Raw genomic sequence first — 20,909 nt, 5'->3', positions numbered from 1 at the left:
GCTCCAGAAGTGATTTCTTGATGTCCGCACAGGTGATCTGCATACCATGAAGCAGCTACTGAAATAGTTTTAATTATTTTATTAAACAAGTTAGTTTAGTTTTAATTATTTTATTAAACCTTTAAAACTATTATGCTTTAATTATTTGAAAGCAGGTGCTTAAATGCACTTTTAAACAAGCTAAAATTGACAAGTGGTACACATATGTGTCTTAGAAAATGCCTTGGAAGCTAGTTACTCTCCTAAAAATCTTGTGAGGTGCAACTGTCTTGTCTTTAAGCAGTTGATGGAAAGACCAGATCTCACAGAGGTCCAGGGAATTGCTTTGTAATAAATGGCATATAAATTTAATAAATAAAATAATAATTTCAACAGTTAAAGTCGCTGATGACAAAACTAAGTCTGTGTTCAGTTTGATCTTGTTTTTAAAAATGAAATTGACCATTTCTGACTTCCCTCTTCTAGAGCATATTTTGGACCAAAACAAATAGTTAAGAGGTCAGGCTAAGATTCAGGGGATCCTGATTAAAATCCCCATATAGTGATCAGATTCTGACACCATTACTGTCATCCTTCCCTAAAGGCATAATAGGAATTACCCACCCTCTCCAAGCTTCTTGGAAGGAGGAATCACAGATGGGTAACAACATTAAAATGAGTATCAGAAGAATCCTGACACAGAAGTACATAGAATTAAGATCCTTATATTCATGCAGTCATGAAGAGATCTAGTTAGTTGAGGACTATGACTATGTTGTTTCTTCTGTTATTTTTTTCTTTCTTCTGAATGTTCCCCAATGTAATCTAAAATTCTAGACCACTTAACTATCTCTGCTTTTGTTGCTGGCACTGCCAAATCATTAGACTGGTCTAGTATTAATTTAGTGGAAGATTCTATCAAGTAGGAAACAGAAGTCTGCTTCCAGCAATGGTAGGGAAGGGATCCAAATGAGCAAATTTCTTAAAAGTTCTGGAGAGAGCCAGTTTGGTCTAGAGCAGGGGTATCAAACTGCTGGCCCACAGGCTGGACGCGTCACGTGGAAGCCACCCCCACCCCATTACAGTCAATGGCAAAATAGTCCCGATACGTCGCGTGATGTCACATGATGTCACGAGTTTGACATGTCTGGTCCGGAGGTTAAGGCACCAGGCTAAAAAGTGGGAGACTGTGAGTTCAAATCCCACGTTAGCTACGAAAGCCAGCAGGGTGACTTTGGGCCTGTCACTGTCTCTTAGCCCAACCCACCTCCCAGGACTGTTGTGAACAAAATAAGAGAAAGGAGTTGTGTTAGATATGCATATTGCATGTGTTCGCTGCCTTCAAAGGTTGCTTTTTACAAATAAAGGTGGGATACCAAATAAATAAACAAACATAAAATCATCTACTCATTATATGAAGGTAGAAAAAGGGATTTGCCTGATCTGCATTACAGTACCAATGTTTATCCGAGGATGTAGGAACTCTTCCAGCTGCATCAACCTGACACAATGTACAGCAGCCAGGCAGACTCAAGTCCCAAGGAAGTAGCCAGCGATGGCTAACCCTAGCGTCACCCATAGTGGTTCAGGAATTCTGGGGATTGCAGTCTTAATATATGGGGGGAGGGCAGTCTGTGGGGGAAGACTGTGTGGTCTTTTCAATGGTGACACCCTAATTGAGAAATTGGGACAACTAGGGTAAATATTTATGGGGATTCTCGATCATTCCGGTCACGGTTGTCCCAAAGGTGCTTTTTCTAAGAGGCAACTGGACTTTCTTGGCTTTTTCTCTGAAAATGTTTTGCTTCTCATCCAAGAAGCTTCTTCAGTTCTAGTAGGCTTTCAAAGGAAAAAGAAAAAATCCAAGGAAGTCCAGTTGCCTTTTGGAAAAAGCAGCTTTGGGACAACTACACTGTGCATGTTGCAGACCAAGTGAAAACTATTATTGGATTACTGCATTATCCAGTTCAGGGGTAGGCAACCTTGGCTCTTTTATGACTCGTGGACTTCAACTCCCAGAATTCCTGAGCCAGCCATGCTGGCTCAGGAATTCTGGGAGTTGAAGTCCACGAGTCATAAAAGAGCCAAGGTTGCCTACCCCTGATCTAGTTAGTTATAAAGCCTACATTAGCTCTCTTTGTTGCTGCAGGAAATCTAAAGCAAGTTAAGCCCTCAAGTTTTTAGAAAACGGGTTTTCTTGCGTGCTGCTATATCCTTTTTTGTTTCTCACTTTAAGAACGGATGTCATATATAATGTAACTGTTTAATTGATTTATTAAACAAATTTATATAGCCACCCAACTCACATGTAGGTGACTTTATGAGTTTACTGCCATTCTATGAATCACTTTGAGTGTTTTGGCATTACAGACATGCAATTACAGATAATCCTCAACTTACAACCATTCATTTAGTGACTGTTCAAAATGACAAAGGCACTGAAAAAAGTAACTTATGGCCAGTTTTTCACACTTACAACCGTTCCAGCTTCCCTGTGGTGACGTGATGAAAATTCAAGCACCTGGCATGTATTTGTAATAGTTGCCCTGTTCTGGGGTCACATGATCACCACTTATCACCTTTCCAGACAGCTTCCAACAAGCAAAGTCAAATGGGAGGGAAGTCAGGTTCACTTAATGACCAAACGATTCACTTAACTGTGGTGTGGCAAGAAAGGTCATAAAACAGGGCAAAAATAACTTATCTTGCTTAGCACCTGAAATTAGGGCTCGAGTTTAGTCTTTTAAGTTGAGGATTACCTGTAACATATTAATAGAACGCGCACACATCTTTTCCAAATTCTGTTTGGCCCTTTTCTTCCTTTTAAATGTAATACAAAAGGCAAAACCGCTTGCCAACAGGAGTCAATATTTTCTCAAATGATGATCGATGATTCATCCACAATATGCAACATTGATCCAGAAGTCCAATTTTTTTTCCCACCAGGCAATCCCTAGGCTACTATAATTCAGAAAGAGGAGGGCAAGCTGCCCATTCTTAACTTCCCATTGCTGACCCACTGTCTCTCCAGGTTTAAGGGATGGAAAATCCTGGTTTTCTTTCTTTTTTTACACAGAGCAATAAGCGTCTTTCCCTTGAGCAAAAAGGAATTCCCAAATGAAGGATTTATTAATATATCATATTTAGAAATCACCATCTCCCTCACGGAGTGAATACTGTACTTATACCCCACCTCAAGGCAATGAACATACCTAATATTCCTTCCTCCTCCTACTTTTCCTGACAACAACAACCCTGTGAGGTACGTTGGGCTGAGAGAGAGTGACTGGCTCAAGTTCACCCAGCCAGTGTTCATGCCTAAGACAGAACTAGAACTCACGGTCCCAAAAGACAACAGATCTGGGAATCCATCAACAAGATCTAACTCAGTTCTTAAAGCATCTAATTTTACCCCATCCAAGCAGAATCCCTAAATGTTCCTTTTTGTCCTTTAAAAGGGAATCAATATTCATGATTCCTTACTGAGGAGGAAAAGAAATTTCTGTGCACGGACTCAGGATTCCAGCAAAAAGCCAGTGACTTCTACCTTTCATGGGGGATGTTTGCATGCAGAGCACAAAGGAGACACACACAGACACAGACACAGACACACACACAAGGTCTCTATGTACAATGCACCGTCTTGCATAGATCAGCCCATGATATTGACGGCCCTTTTGCTAGTAAATAAATAATGCAGCAAGATGTGGGTTGAAAAGCAGGGAGGTGGGAAGACGAAGCAAAAGATCAGGGGATGCTGTAGTCTCTGAATAAAGGGGTTCCCTGCATCAGATCAGAGCGTAAAACACTCCCCGCACAGCATTTACCGTGTACAATGAGAGGGCCAAGCCATTTTGCTGTTTCAGGCAGAGAAATGAATATTGTCTGTTCCGTAGACAAGATGCAAGGGAAATTATTTTAGCCCCTGAGGCAGAAAAATCCCAGAAGCAACTCCCCGGCAATTAAAATAATCCAATAAAATCAGATAATCCACAGTCTGGTGTCCCTTCGTGACACCCATTACCAGTTGTCTGAAGCAGCCAGCTCACTCCATCTAACCACACCAGCCACAATGTCAGCAGCACAGCACGTGGCTTCGGCGAGTCATTAATAAGGAAGCCCATTGATTAAAAACCTAAGGCGGGTGGAAATGTGGCAGCCCATCCGGAACCATTTACAACCTTCACGCAGCCAAAACAATCATCAAATCAAGTCAGGCAGCCACCCACCGGGATGGGACAAATGCAATTCCTGAAGCCTGGTTCGCATCCAATGCCAGCCCTTGGCACAGGTGTAAGGCAGAGAGAAAGGTCGAAGGGAGATTCCCCCCCCCCCGCCTCCCCGCTCCCTCGAATCTTCGGATATAATTGTGAATGGATAAAGGTATCGCAGGGATCCCTGGTATCATCAAGACAGAGCTTCTCTTGGGAATTGCCCGATTTACAGAACATGGAAAATTATTGGTCTTCTCACCAGGCTCAAGGTTGACTTAGCCTTCCATCCTTCCGAGGTAGGTAAAATGAGGACCCAGATTGTTAGGGGCAATTAAGCTGACTTTGTAATAATGCCGCTTGGGGGGTGTGTGTGTGAAAGCCCTAATAAGCAGGCATATACATAGAATGAAGGCTACTGCTAAGCTTGTAAGCCGCCCTGAGTCTTCGGAGAAGGGCGGGATATAAATGGAATAAAAATAAAAATAAAAATAAAGATGGGAAAAGATTGATCCAGCTCACTGTTCACGCATCCCCAGGTCTGCGCAAGGAATCCTGACGCTGCACGAAAAGGAGGGGGTGCGCATCTTTCTCTCCCCCCCCCTCACGGAGGTAGACACTTGCTATCCAAAAGCATAAAGGGAGGGGGGGGAGGAACTAGCAACAAATCAAAATATGAAAGACCGTATCTTCTCCTCCCCCCCCTCCCCTCCCCTCCCCAATATCCGGCTTAACTGCCACCTACACTCACCAGATCCTTAAGAAAGGAAGAGAAGAAGGCAAATTGGGTAAACCGAAAGGAGGGGAGGAACGTGGAGGCTGTGTGTTTGTGGGGGGGGGGGGAGAGCGTGGGACGCACCCCCCGCTTCAATAGCTCCACAAACCAGCCACGCAACAAACCCCCCCCCCAACTGCCATGTGTGTCGGGGAAGGAAGGCTACGAGGTTTAAAGCCAGGGCGGGAGCGATGCCCCGTCAGCTCTTCCTCGGGCGGAAAGCTTTCACTACGGACGTCGCAATTGAAAAACAGCTCAGCGGGGAAAAAGACAGACCGGGGGGGGGGAAACCCGCTGCTTTCCCAAGTCCGGACACGCGCCCTCGACCACCCGCCCCCCCCTTTTGCAAAACGCGAACTCGAGGCAAAAGCAGAGCGGGATCCTGTCGCTGCACCGAAGGACGGTGTGTGTGTGTGTGTGTGTGTAGGGGGGGCGCGGGTTGGAGAGAGAAAGCGTGGGGCTGGAGAGGACGGGGCGCAGCGCTTACCAGGCTCCGAGAGGCATGGAGCGTGGGCTGGCTGGGGGGTGGGCTCCCGGCTCGGTCCTCCCCCAGCGGAGTCAGGAACGGAATGAACGGAGGAGAGGCGGCCGGAGAGACTGGCGGAGCAGCCGCGCAAAAGGGCTCCGAGCGCCCGGCAGCGCAAAAAGGGAGCACCCCGGCCGCCTTCCAGCCTCCCCTCCGTCTCCTCCCACTCGCTCGGGAGAAAGAGGGTTTAAAAGGGACCGGCGGGCGTGCGAAAGAGAAAGAGATCACGTGACGAGGCCGCCGCAGCTCCCGTTCGGGCCGCCGCGTGCCTCCTCCGTGCAAGCGGGTCCTGTGAACGTCTACACTCAGGCAGAGGGTCTTCAAACTTGGCCCTTTTATGACTTGTGGACTTCAACTCCCAGAATTCCTCAGCCAGCTTTGCTGGCTGAGGAATTCTGGGAGTTGAAGTCCACAAGTCATAAAAGGGCCAAGTTTGAAGACCCCCCTGAGTGCCGGCTCCGTTTAGCCACGTGAGGCCAAGTTCCCATTTTTTTTAAAAAAACAACAACAACAACAACGGCTGGCAACACTTAAGAGGCTTCCTCGCCAGGATTTAAGGCAGGGGTCTTCAAACTTGGCCCTTTTATGACTTGTGGACTTCAACTCCCAGAATTCCTCAGCCAGCTTTGCTGGCTGAGGAATTCTGGGAGTTGAAGTCCACAAGTCATAAAAGGGCCAAGTTTGAAGACCCCTGAATTTTAAGGGGATGGAGGTGCTGCACTAAATCTTGGCGACGCAGACCGCTGTATCTTCCCCCCCTCTGTGTTGTATTTTCCCCCCCCCCTTGCCCTCTGGTGGTTGTCCGGATTTTTGCAGCCTCGATCCGGTAACTTTTATGCCTCAAAAATCCTGGAGGAAGGGTTTATATAGGAGTCTTGACAAATAAATGCGTGTACGATTGCAGGCAAATGGTTTGATTGCCCCCGTGTGAATTGGAGCGATTTTTTTTTCCGGAGGCAACGTGAAAGTTTTAACTCAACCCTCTTAACTGCTTTAGGCCGCAACGGTTGTCTTGGCTTCTTGGAAATGGGCCGGTGCTGCTGTTTCGGGACATCAAGAAGACTCTCCATTGATCCAGAGGATCCTCGGTTTCGCCTCTCTGTTTCACATTTATCGTCATTTCTGACGATTCCTTCCAGCGCCCTTGCTGAGAACTCGAGGAAACCTGATCTACTCTGTTTTAGGAGGCGGAAGTGACCGAGAAAAGCCAAGCTTGTCCAACAGATGGTTTGCTTCCTACACCCACACGTAGGTCGATATTCCATTTTTTGTGACACGGAGATAATTCCCGAAGACATAATAAAGAGGACTGCCAACGGTTGGCCGCGCATCGGCCAACAAATTAAATGTGAAACCAAACTAGCTTAGTACCATACGTGAGTGCAGATGCAAATGTCATGGACCTGGTTGAGCAAACCTGTGTGAACACAGGTGTTAGCTCTCTCCCAGGAACTTAGGTGTGTTGGTTGTACAGCCTTGGGAAGAAATGTGTTGTAGCTTCTTGTTTTGTGATTCACGCTCATGATGCGGACCCTGCTTGGCCAACCTAGTTTGTCCCAAATGTATTGGATGTCAATTCCTAACAGCAAAACTGACCATGATGGCTAGATATTGGGGCAGTTAAATCTAATACAGATAGTCCTTGATTTTGGGACCACGGTTGGGACCAGAATTTCCATTGCTAAGCAATGCACTTGTTAAGTGAGTTGTGCCTAATTTTGCAACCTTTTTCCTACAATTGTTAAAGCAAATGGCTGCAGTTAAGTCAACTACACAATCGTTATATGGATCCAACTTTCCCCATTGACTTTGCTTATTGGATGTTGGCTGGGAGCCCAGGATGCTGCAACCATCATTGTGGTCATATGACTGGGGACGGTGCAATGGTTGTAAGTACAAGGAGTGGTCATATGTAATTTTTTCAATGCCATTGTAACTTCAAATGGTTGCTAAATGAATGGTTGTAAGTCAAGGGCTGCCTGTACATTTGGAGAGCACCATATTTTGGAAGACTGGTTTAGAGGTTCCCAACCCTGTCCCAAAGGATAATAGTGGAATAATAGGATAGACCGGCATAACTGTATGTAAAATAAAAGAATAGATAACTCCAAATTACTTGTAAAAACAATTTTTTCCTAAAATTTAAATGCATAATTACAATTTTAACAGTTGCAACTTCTTTAGCAGGACTGCAACAGCAAAGAGTAGCTGATCATAGTGTAGAAGGGTAGCAATCAGGACAGGGATGGGAGACTGCATTAAAAGCTCTGGTGTAGGATGAAACCTGGGCACTAAAGAGGAATGGACAAGGCAGGCCTTTTGAAAATATCTGGGAGGACCACAGCAGGTTAAGTTAATGGACTAGTGAGGTTATACAAGTGGAGTGCAATACTCAAGGGAAACATTTTGAGAAAGTGGGGGTTGGATTTCCTCTCATTAAAAGCATTGAGTTTTGACAGCACAATGTTGGGGTCAAGGGTTACAATATAATGGTTTGTTGTCCATATTCATCTGATGAGCTCTGGCTTGTTCTACCCCAGGAGCATCCAACCTTAGCCAATTGTTAAGACCTATGCTATGCTGGCTGGGGAATTCTGGAAGTTGAAGTCTACAAGTCTTGAGGTTGCCAAGATAGAATAGAATAGAGCTGGAAGGGACCTTGGAGGTCTTCTAGTCCAGCCCCCCGCTTAAGCAGGAGAACCTATACCATCTCAGACAAGCAACTGTTTAGCCTCTTCTTAAAGATCTCCAGTGATGGAGCGCCCATGATTTCTGGAGGCCAGCTGTTCCACTGGTTAATTGTCCTCACTGTCAGGAAGTTTCTCCTTAATTCTAGGTTGCTTCTTTCTGTGTTCAGTTTCCAACCATTGCTTCTTGTCCTGCCCTCTGGTGCTTTGGAGAATAACGTGATACCCTCATCTTTGTGGCAGCCCCTCAAATACTGGAATACTGCTATCATGTCTCCCCTGTTTCTTCTTTTCTTTAAACGTACTAGCCAAACCCAAGTCCTGCATCCATTCTTCGTATGTTTTAGTCTCCAGGCCTTTGATCATCTTAGTTGCTCTTCTATGATTTTTTTCCACTCTCAACATCTGTTTTGTGATGTGTTGACCAAAACTGGCTGCAGTATTCCATGTTGGACACCCATGCTCTACCCTCTACCCTACACATTGGCTGTGTTCAAGCGATATGCTTAACAAGGTGAGGGTGATCTGAGGCTTCAGATTGTTATTCCTATCGGCCACCCAGGCTGCAATCAAAAACCTACATGCTGAGATTGCCTCTGCCTCTTTAGGATTTTATTAGCATATATTTAGTGCTAAACTTCTATTCCAAACAAGCAAGGAACACTTTAATTGGAAATCAGGAGGCAGAGAAATCAGGAGACATTTTTATATCTGAATCACTTTACAGGTTTTTTTTAATGTCTGAAGAACATGCTACCTTTCTGGAAGAGATATAAATTAGACTTTTTTTGCCAAAAGGAATCATGATATTGTCTCTGCAGAAAACAAACATTTGTCATGTTTTATCCTGCATATTTTGGACCACTTAATCCAAGAGAATCTGGAATTGCTTCCATTTTATGGAAATGCTAGTAATGTAATCTAATGCAGGGCTTTTCAACCTTTTCACCCATTGTACCACTTTTAGGATATGGCAACATTCGAGTACCACCTGTCACCTAGCAAGGTGTCAAAAACTTGATGACCAAAAAAAAAAGGAAAAAAGTGATGAAGTACAGGTAGTCCTCGACTTACAACAGTTTGCTTGGTGACTGTTCGAGGTTACAATGGCACTGAAAAAAGTGCCCCCCGAGCCACAGCCGAGCAAGACACCTGCCTACCTGCCCGGCAGCGCTCTTCTTCCTGTCCGAGGTTTTCATTCTTGTGAGCATTTCTTTTGAGGATTGGCAGCGGGGGTGGTGTGTGTGTGTGTGTTTGGTTTTTATTCCCCCCCATCTTCTGGATGGGTGCAGCAGGTTTTGGTCACTTCACATGACCCTGGGACACTGTGACCGTCATAAATATGAATCAGTTGCCAAGCATCTGAATGTAAATCACAAGACCCTGGAGATGCTGCAACATTCCAGCTGATTGGTGCTTCTTCTGGGCTCAGGTGAAGCTCCAGGATCAGCGCCAAGCTCCAGCTGGAGCCTGGCGCTGATCCTGGCACTTCCGCCAAGCCCTGACAGCCTTGAAGCTCTGATCCTGGCGCTTCCGCTGAGCCCTGACAGCCCTGCAGCTCCAGCCATTTCCTGCTCAGGCTTGTGCGGTGCTGCCACCGGTTCAGCTCATTCCCCTCCCCCGCTACCACTTTTCTAGGATGGCCGCGTACCACCTGCCAGATGCCAATGTACCACAGGTGGTACCTGTACCACTGGTTGAAAAGCCCTGATCTAATGTAATCTAGTTTTGTCTGTTCTGACCTTTCTGCAGAATCTAAAGCAGAGCATTTTCTCTTTTTGATTCCTGTTTCTTTTAACTTGGAGGAACCAAGGATTAGAAGCCAGATCATCCTTACAAATTAGGGATATTGCCAGGGCTTTTTTTCTCATAGAACGCCCAGAATGGAGTTCTGGCACCTTTTTTGGATGGAACCTTGTAGGGTAGGCAAAGCAGGTTGTATGACGTGTGTGAGTTCTGGCACCTTTTTTTTTTCTTTCCAAAAAAAGCACTGGATATGAGTATAGTTAGTCCTCCCTTAACAGTGGAAATTGGGATCAGGAGCTCCATTGCTAAGCGATGTGGTCATCAAAAGCAATATATAATAATAAATAAAAATAAAAATGTAATATAATATAATATATATATAATATAATATAAATAAAATATAATAATAAAATATAATAATAAATAAAAATAAAAATAAAATAAAATAAAATATTATGTGAACACACTGACTTAACAACGGCAGTTGCATCAGCTTCAGTTGCCATTGTTAAGCAAATCTCGTCTGGTTGCAGTGTCCCACACTTAGGTGATAATCTTTTGTGACCTCTTATGGGTTTCCTCAGGGACTTCTCATTTAAGCCCCCAGTGCAGATTGTAAATGATGATCACGTGACCGCAAGGCCTGTGACATCATGACTGCGCGCCAGTTGCCAAACTGCAACTACTGTATGAGGAATGGGTCATAAGCCACCTTGTTCTGGACCGTTGCAGTTTTGAATGATCACTGAACAAGTGGTTGCTAAACCAGGATTACCTGTCCCTTGAACCTGAATGCTGGACCCTAAGCCCTAAATTTGCTTTTCAGAGTTCATAGTCTGATGGTTAGAATTGGTTAGGCAAGAATGTAGATAACCTGGAACAGGTGCTGGTTGTGAATTGTGAGAACTAACCCTAACCCTAACTTTTCTAATTGTTGTAATAGATAAATAGTCATCACCTGAACCAATCAAATCCTTTGTGTAGGTAGTTCTAGACTTACGATCACAATCAAATCCTTTGTATAGGTATTCCTCAATTTACAACCATAATTCAATTAACTTAGTCGTTAAGTGAAGTAGCTGCTAACTGAAACATCATGATTTTATGATCTTACTTCAGCTTTCCTTTGCTTTACCAAACCACAAAGGTCATAGATGTAGGCAGTTGCTAAATGAAGCAGTCGCTAAGTGAGGATTATCTGTATTTCGTGTTGTTATTTCAGAGATATATTTTAGGGATACTCCCACAAATACAATTGTTAGTCTTCTGGGGAATATATTGTTAAAAATTTGCAATATTTGGCATATCAATCCTATATGTCACTTTTTCCGTGCCCTTGTAAGTATTAACGGTTGCTAAATGAATGGATGTAAGTTGAGGACTACGTGTATATTACTTTCAATAAGATTCACCATGGGAGTAAAAAATCAAGGTAGCAGTCATGATTGTGAGATCAAAGCCCTGCCTTTTTTGAACACACAAAAGAATAGGAACTTTGATTGTACAGTTGTTGGGTGCCATCTTTACTTTTTTGACCCATTCTGCCCATTCCCCAATTATTTTCCAAAATTGTTGAGTTTTTTCACATAATCACGTGATAAAAAGTTCCAGTTCTCATTTATATGCAGCAGAAAATGGAGGAAGGATCCTAAGATAAACTGGTGCAAAGAGCAAGCAAATGTGGGCTGCAGAATATTAGCTTCCTGAATTTATCAGACTTCAGTGCTTTCCACGGCCCCACAGAAAGGCAATCAATACAAGGGCAGAAAAATCCTTAATGAAATCTCAGGCTAAGAGCCTATTGATCGCTCAGCTCTTCTCTTTAAAAATGTATATGAATGGGAAAGGAATTCTTGCATGTGGAGGGAGGGAGAAGAGGGCGGTAACTGAGCAGGGAAATTTTGATCAATGGCTCAGCGCAGACAGTACTTTGCTGAGAGGAAGACGCATGATTCAGCAAAATGCGCTCTGTAATAAGGAAAAGCAAAAGCAAAAAGCCATCTAGAATTGTTGCAATAGGCAAACGTGCAAATGTTGGCAAATGAATAAATACAGCCGTGGAATTCCATCACCTTGAACTGTTGTCCTTTTGCAGCAGTTTGAGGTAACTGAAAACGTGAGTATTGGATGTCAGTCATTTGGAAGTGCATTTGATAGACAGAGTGAGCAAGTGCTGCAACCCGTGTTTGCCTTCTAACAGGGCTATTCCTTGTCTAGACTTTGAGGTATCCTGTAGGTACTAATCATGTTTAGACATCCCTCATAAGCTTTGCTAATATATAGGTAAAACCTCCAATAATGTGGAGCACCCACAAATTCTGGAGGCAAGCCGTTCCACTGATTAGTTGTTCTCACTAGCAGGAAATTTCTCCTTAGTTCTAGTTTGGACCTCTCTTTAATGATCTTCCACCTGCTACTTCTTGTCCTGCCCTCTGGTGCTTTGGCAAATAGGTTGACCTTCTCTTCTCTGTGACATATTAAATATATTGTTATCTTTGCAGCAGGAAGATAGTGAATTGATGTCTTTGATGTTAAAATGGGGCCATGGGTCAGTTCAGTATTTCAATACTTGCCTCCAGAAGTTGTGAATGCTCCAACACTGGAAGTTTTTAAGAAGAAATTAGACAACCATTTGTCTGAAATGGTATAGGGTTTCCTGCCTGAGCAGGGGGTTGGACTAGAAAACTCTACTCTACTCTACTCTACTCTACTCTACTCTACTCTACTCTACTCTACTCTACTCTACTTTACTCTACACTACTCTATTCTAAATATGTCTCCTTTGGTTACAGAGCTGGACTACCAATTCCTAGAAGCTGGAGTACTACTTGGAGGTATTTTCTGCTCTCCAAAAATTTACAAATTGGTCACCCTCTCCACCAAGGATACTAGCTGAATATTTCAGGAACCTAGTAGCCACGAGGCTCTAAATTGTTGTTTTAATGCCAACAGATTCACACAGATACCTTCTGACTCACCCATTTTTGGGGGTGGGGGAGAGAACAGGCACACAGAGAGTAATGGTTGCAGGAATCAGGAGAAACGGGGAAGCAAGGTTTTGCGTCAGTGGGGGGGAAAAGCCACCCACAAATGCAGTAGAGTTGCAGCAGAGAACAACTTTGTTCAGTTTCAGATGACCTGCCAGTGACTAAAAGAAAAAAAAGTTATGAAAACTAGATGAAGTCATAAGATCATATCAATCTGGAGCTGGTTCTGGATCAGAATGAAACACTCCAGCTTCTGTTTCTAAGAGTTGAAACTTCTATGAATGAACAAATTTGTTTCTAAGTGGATGAAGCTAATTTCATTCCACACTGAAAGAGTTAACTAAAAAAAAGGGAAGATCTAAAAGGGAAGAACATACTTTCAACATCTATGCAGGATAGTTTTAAAATTACCAAAATCTCACAAAAGAGCCAGCAGACTTTTGAATGCTCTCAAATCAGTTAAGGTGTTTAAAAAGGCTGAGGCTGTCCAGATGTTTTTGACTATGATGATTGCCTTTTAAAGTCAGTCCTACATGGGACAAATAAAATAATGGCTGACCTCTCTCCATTTCTGAAAAAAAAAACAAAAGCTGCTTGTCCTTAACGATTTCTCTCCTCCTATGAGAAAAACCTACAGACTCGCTTACTTGTTTACTAGTTTATGTGCTTTAACCCAGGGGTGTCAAACTCAATTTCATTGAGGGCCGCATCAGCATTGCGGTTGCCCTCAAGGGGCTGGGTGGGTATGGCCAGAGTGGGCGTGGCCTACTGGGTGGGCATGGCTAGAGTGCGTATGGCCTACTGGGTGGGCATGGCCAGCTCTACAACGTTCGCATGAAGGGGGCCTATGGGGGCCTGGGCAGAAGTGGGACATGTTAAGGAATTTGTTGTGCAGAGGTCTCCTTGTGCTACCAAAGAGTTGCACAGACAAGGAAGGGCACTGAGAGCAGTAAAAGTCACACACAGAAATACACTGAGTTCTAAAAGCAAAAAGTATTTTACTTTGAGGTGGTGTAAAAACAAAAATGCACAGTCAAAAATAAACAGTCCAAGTCATACACAATAGCAACAGTCCAAAGAGTAATCCAAACTACAAAGTCTTCTTACCGGTCCAGAGGTCAATACACAGTTCAGGTTACAACAGTAGTAAACCAACAGCAGAGCAAAAACAGTAATAGTAGAGATCAGTGAATTCAGAGAGAGAGAGAAGCTACTTTCCTAGCTTCCTCTTATGGCCATGAGAACACTTACACACCCATTGGCCAATTAACAACTTAAAGACATAGCATTATGGTTAATATATTTTCAACCCAACATTGTAGGCTAACACCATATGCCTAACATTCTCCCCTTTGGGTAGAATAATATATAACTCTTACAATCTTATGCACATTCTTTCACAATTAGCATTGTGTTTCACAGCACTTTGTACCTTCGTAAAATGGTCTGCAATATTTACATCAGATGGACAATACTCTAACTGTATTAATTTATCTTTGACACATTGTCTGACATTTAAATAACGAAGATCAGTATGTTTAGATCTTGTTCTTACTGCAGCATTATTAGCCATCTTTATCGCAGCTTGATTGTCCTCATACACAATAAATGGATCATTTACATTTAAACCCATATCTAACAATAATTGTTTGTACACTAGCAGTTCTGTACATAACACTGATAGACATGAAAATTCAGCCTCCATTGTAGATAAGCTTATGTGTTTTTGTCTAATAGACTTCCATCCAATTAAAGAATCACCCAACATTACAGCCAACCCTGAGGTAGATTTACGACTGTTTGAATCAGAGGCAAAACTCGCATCTGCATATGCAGTAAGGATTAACTCACGATTTGGCTCTAAATATAACGAGTAGTGAATAGTCTGCTTCAAATACCTTAATACTCGTTTAGCTGATTGCCAGTGTCTAACAGTTGGATTATTGTTGTACCTAGCTAATTGATTTACACAGTAAGAAATATCAGGTCTAGTCCAATTACTCAGATACATAAGACTTCCTATCAAAGATTGGTACATAGTCTTATCAAATACAGGACTCTCAACATTAGTGTCCTTAAAATCCATAGCCATCGGAGTTTTTGCTGGTTTACACATTTCCATGTTGTATCTCTTTAATAACTGAGATATTTTACTGGCTTGTGACATCTTAAAACCCCTATTTGTTTTCACAATATCTAACCCCAAATAGTGGCTAATTTCTCCAAGATTTCTAATTGTGAATTTATTTTGCAATCTTGAAATGATAGTTTGTGCTTCTAACTCAGTTTTTGTTATTATTGCAATATCATCTGTGAATAATAAGAGAAAAGATAATGCTCCGTTGTGTTCTCTTCTAAACAAACAAGGATCAGCATTACTGGCTACAAAACCTATTGCACTTAACTCATTAACTAAACATGTATTACACTCATAGCCTGATTGTTTCAATCCATAGAGGCTTTTCTTTAATTCCCAACAATCATGGTCTCTATCACTGGTCAATCCTGGTGGTATTCTTAAATAAATAGTATGTTGCAATGGAGCATGTAAATATGCAGTTTCAACATCTACATGATTAACCATATATTGGTTTTTAGCCGCCCATACTAAAGCTGCTCTTAAAGTAGTTGCCCTTAGACTGGGTGCAAACACTTCGTCATAATCCTCAGTAGTTTGGGCAAAACCTTGTGCAACCAAACGTGCCTTATGGGTTATAGTTCCATCTACACCCTTCTTTATTTTATATATCCATTTACAACCTATAGCTTGCTCACCAGGTGGCAGTTTTGCTTTCTGATAAACCTTAAGATCCCGCAAAGACTTCAACTCCCTGTTCATTGCAGCTTTCCATGATGCCTGTTCCTTTTCAGGATACATCCTGATCTCATCATAGTTAGAAGGCTCTACATTAACTTGACATACTATACTTGCTTCATAGCGATCAGGTGGATGTCTGATACGCGTTGAACGCCAAGGAATTACAGGGCTTTGAATTTCTGACTCCTCTCCTTCTTCTGATTCCTCTTTTATCTCCCCTATCTCCTCTTCATCTTTTATATTTACAGGAGATGTATTATTATTACTAGTTACGTTATCAGAGGAGTCCTCAAACACTAGAGGATCAGTATTAACAGTTACTTGCTCTAACCTATCCCAACCAATGTGCTCAAGGAATTTTGCACTAGCACTGTTATATACATTAGTTGTGCCTCGTTCCCAGAAACGATAGGATCTATGGTTAGCTTCGTAACCTACGAAGTATAATTGCCTAGCCCTATGTTGGCCTTTACTCCTGAGTTGTGCAGGAATGTGGACCCAAGCTGGGGTGCCAAACGTGTGCAGGTAATCAAGGTTTGGTCTTCTACCATGCCATATAGTATATGGTATTTTACCAGTAGAAGTATTAACAACTATATTCAGAACATGGTTTGCACATTTTGCTGCCTCCCCCCACAGTCTATCTGTTAAGCCAGAATCTCTTAACATGGTTCTAATCATGGCTTGTAACGTTTGCCCACGTCTCTCAACAAATGCATTATGTTGAGGCCTATAAGGGGCTGAACGTTTATGCTCAATGCCAGCTGATTGTAGCATATCAACAAAACGCTTGTTTGTAAATTCAGTACCATTATCAGTAATTATGCACTGAACCTTTCTCTTTGTTTTTCTCTCCACGAACTTCAGCCAGTTTGCAAATTGTTGGAAAGTATCTGCCTTTGACTTAAGCAGATAACAAAAACCATATCTAGAGTAGTGGTCCAATATACTTAAAACATAACATGACCCTCCTAAACTTGGTTTCATGGGTCCAATTAAATCAGCAAACACAACTTCCAAAGGTACAGTTGTTTTGAAGCTGTTTATCCTGTTTGCCGGACTTGCCTTACTCTTTTCCTGATTACAGGCATTGCAATTCAAATACTTACTACATGGCTTCAGTTTAACTCCCTCTACTAATTCCACTGTTTTACGTAGTGAGTTAAAGTTTACATGCCCTAACCGCCTATGCAATAAATGTATACATTCATCATGTGGCTTCTTGTTCTCACATATTGAGTTAGCTTTAACTGTACTAACCTGGTTACTTGTGAGAACGAATAAACCATTTTTCAAATTTGCAGTTACACAGGTTCCATTCCTCTCAATAGTGCATTGCTCCCCTCTGAATGTTACCACAAACCCAACCTTAACCAATTCCCTTACAGATAACAAGTTGAATCTTAGCTTAGGTATATATAACATAGGTAACTGTTCATCAATGCATGGACAATAGGAATTACCTTCACCAGAGGCCTTCATCCTCCAACCGTTTGCTAGTGAAACATATTGGTTGCTGTTTTTCATATTAACAAACCTCTTTTTCACTTTAGTAATGCATTGTGAAGCCCCACTATCAACAACCCACAATTCATTATTTCTGGATGTTGATTCACCAGAAATAGCCAAACCAATGCCCTTCTTAGCCTTCCCACTGCTATTCACATTCTGTTTTTTACCCTTTCTACAGAATTTGGCTATATGCCCTCTAGCCCCACAAGAATAACATTTCTTGACGTTGTAAGCAGTGGTGAATTGCTGCTTCTCTCGTGGCTGTGTCTCTCTCAGCTGGTCTCTGTCACGCCTCCTTCTGGACTCTTCCAGCAGTCTCCCAGTAATGTTAGTCAATGTCAGTTCCTCTCTGGTCAGGACTTCCAAAGAAGAAACATATCCATCATAACTCTCATCCAAAGATGACAGAATAATGTAGACCTGATGCAACTCTGAAAAAATCAGCTCCTTTTCATGAAGCTCTTGAAAAGTTGCCTTCATGTAATTTAAATGGGTCAGCATATCTCCATTCTTCTGCAGACGAGCCCTAAACAGCTTACGTGTAAGGTGTATATGTGCACCCACACTGTCACGAACATAAAGCCTTCGCAAAACATCCCAACACCTTGCAGCAGACTCCTCACCACGAATATGGACAAGCTGCTGGTCATTCAGTGTTAGTCCAATAATGCAAAGAGCTTTCTCATTGCTTCTTTTAAAGTCGTCTAACTTCTTTGCATCCTCTTCATCATCTGGATCCCAAGCAGTAGTATCTGGTGGGTTATTTACAACAGCCCATAGTCCTTCCTTGCGCAAAAGCAAGCAGCATTTTGTGGACCAGGAAACATAGTTTGTCCCATCCAACCGGGTTATCCAGGAGATGCCTGACAACAGTTCTTGTGCCATTTTACACCAAATAGCTAACACAAACTCAGCTAGGAATACTGTGTGTACTTACTCTCAGTACAGGCCTGGGCCCATAACCAGTGTTATGGAATTTATTTGCGGAGGTCTCCTTGTGCTACCAAAGAGTTGCACAGACAAGGAAGGGCACTGAGAGCAGTAAAAGTCACACACAGAAATACACTGAGTTCTAAAAGCAAAAAGTATTTTACTTTGAGGTGGTGTAAAAACAAAAATGCACAGTCAAAAATAAACAGTCCAAGTCATACACAATAGCAACAGTCCAAAGAGTAATCCAAACTACAAAGTCTTCTTACCGGTCCAGAGGTCAATACACAGTTCAGGTTACAACAGTAGTAAACCAACAGCAGAGCAAAAACAGTAATAGTAGAGATCAGTGAATTCAGAGAGAGAGAGAAGCTACTTTCCTAGCTTCCTCTTATGGCCATGAGAACACTTACACACCCATTGGCCAATTAACAACTTAAAGACATAGCATTATGGTTAATATATTTTCAACCCAACATTGTAGGCTAACACCATATGCCTAACAGGACAGATCTGAGGGTCTCTGGCAGAAAGAGGGTCTCTGGGCCAGGGCCAAGGCAGCGGGGGCCGTTCCCTCACTGTTTCCAGGATGGCTTCGCGGGCCACATGAAACCACTTTGCGGGCCGGATCCGGCCCCCGGGTCTTGTGTTTGACATGTCTGCTTTAACCCATTTTTTTTCCTAATTTCCTTCCTGTTTCTCTGGCCAGGAAACTTTCATGATGGACTAGTAATAGTTTCAGCCTCAAGCACCTTTCTGCTTTCCTCCAAATTGCAATTTGCTAAACCAAATTGTCAGGCATATTATTGTAAGCAATCTTATGCAAACTGTCCTGCATTTGTAAAATTGAAACAGCAAATGCTCCAGTTTGCTTGTCTAAAATGGGTAGGGAACCTTGGATCTTTTAAGACTTGTGGACTTCAATACCCAGAATTCCTGAATCAGCCAGGCTGGTTCAGGAATTCTGGGAGTTGAAGTCCACAAAGCATAAAAGAGCCAAGGTACCCCTGGTCTAAAACACGTTTTTTTTCCTTTCCTTTTCTTTTGTTTTTTTGGCATAATGCATTCTAATACCTTAGAAATACCAAAAGATAGAGTTCAACAACTCTACAACAGGAGTTGTAGTCAATCTAACTGGAGAACATCAAGGCTAGAAACACCAGCTAGTCCTTGACTTACAACCAGTCATTTTTGTGGCTATTCGAAGTTATGATGGACACACACACACCCAAAGCCTACTTATGGTCTGAACGTTGGATGGCTGGACCACTCCCACAGTCACATAATCACATTTTGAGCGCTTAGCAACTGGCCTGCATTTATGGCCATTTGCAGTTTCCCATGATCGTGATTTACAACATTTTTGTGGGAAAATGGCGTTTACTTCCAGTTTCCAAGAAAAAAAATGCCCGTAGCTAACAATGATTTTAAAATGTTTTTTAATTTTTAACTCCAATTTTAATTTATTCTATTGGGGCTGTTAATTTAATTCTTTTTAACTTTTGTATTGTTGTTAGCCGCCCTGAGTCCTTCGGGAGATAGGGCGGCATATAAGTCCCAATAATAAATAAATAAATAAATGAGTGTGCTTTATGACCACTGCAAAAAAGGTAATAAAAATGGGTCTGATCATGTGGTGACCTGTTTTACAACCATCCCAACTTACAGCCATAATTGCCAGGCTCAATTACAGTCATAAGTCATACCTGTACTCTGAGGAAGCAGCTGAATGCTGAACACAATGTTAGGTAAACATAGGATCAAAACTCCAAAAGGAAAATATAGGGACCAAACCAAGGGTGGAGAGTAGACAGGAGAATCCTTTATAAATTGGTACAGATGCCTGTATCAGAATTTGCCAATATACTGACTCCAAACAAGGAGCCCTTTGCAGGCCTGCTCACTGCAAAGCTCAGTGGTGTCTGATAATCAAGGCTGAACTGTAGATAATTATGGTTTAGTGCGTTACCAGACTGGGAGGAAAGAGCTTTTGCCAAATGTACCCAAATGTCTCACACTCGCCAAGCAGCACAAAGCATGAGGTATATGAGGTATTTCTCAATTTCCGCTTACAAAAGTAAACAGTTTGACATGATCTCGCTGCTCTTTTTTCCCCTTTCCTTTCTTCTTCCTTTTTTTTTTGGCAAACACACAAGATTTAGATTTCAGCTGGGTCACTGTCCCACCCATGATTGTCCTAGGGCAGGGGTAGGCAACCTCAGCTCTTTTATGACTCATGGACTTCTGGGAGTTGAAGTCCATGAGTCATAAAAGAGCCGAGGTTGCCTACCCCTGTCCTAGGGAAAGTTTAGCCACTAGCCAGCTTCTTGCCTAAAATCTGCACTAGATGGGCATTTAACCCTTAACAGCAAAGCCATCACCTCATGTAGATAAAGGCAAAGAAAGGAAGATGAAAGCTGGGACTGAATTACTGGTGGATCTGTGTGCGTTATTGTAGAAGCAGACTTACTCCTTTTTCCTTCCTGATAGAGATGGTGCTTAGTTTTCTGAAACAATCCTCTCTCCTCCCGTAATTTGAACAAAGAGGCAGAGACCAGTCATTTTGATCCAATAGTCCTCAGGTTACAACAGCAATTGGGGCTGGAATTTTCATCATTAAGCAATATGATCATAAAGTACAACATCATGGGACCATGTTGTTTGGCAGTGGAAATTCCAGCAGCGCCAGTTGCTGTCATTAAGCAAGGACTGTGTTAGTTGTTAAAGGAGGAGCTCAC

At 42.5% G+C, this 20,909-nt stretch overlaps 1 protein-coding gene across 2 annotated transcripts in view; it reads right to left on the bottom strand.

The window, feature by feature from the left end:
- The window catches only part of SH2B2 (SH2B adaptor protein 2), a 73,681-nt gene extending 68,039 nt beyond the window's left edge, over positions 1 to 5,642 (bottom strand). For both annotated transcript variants that reach the window (XM_081319379.1, XM_081319380.1), the window contains exon 1: positions 5,453 to 5,642. The gene's annotated coding sequence lies outside the window, so the exon portion shown is untranslated. The remainder of the gene's footprint in view (positions 1 to 5,452) is intronic.
- Between the last annotated feature and the right edge of the window lie 15,267 nt (positions 5,643 to 20,909).

The sequence above is a fragment of the Vipera berus genome (assembly GCF_964194415.1).
Source record: "Vipera berus genome assembly, chromosome: 1".
Lineage (NCBI taxonomy): Eukaryota > Metazoa > Chordata > Lepidosauria > Squamata > Viperidae > Vipera > Vipera berus.
Note: the sequence above shows the minus strand (reverse complement) of the source record. Positions and strands in the feature narration are given on the sequence as shown.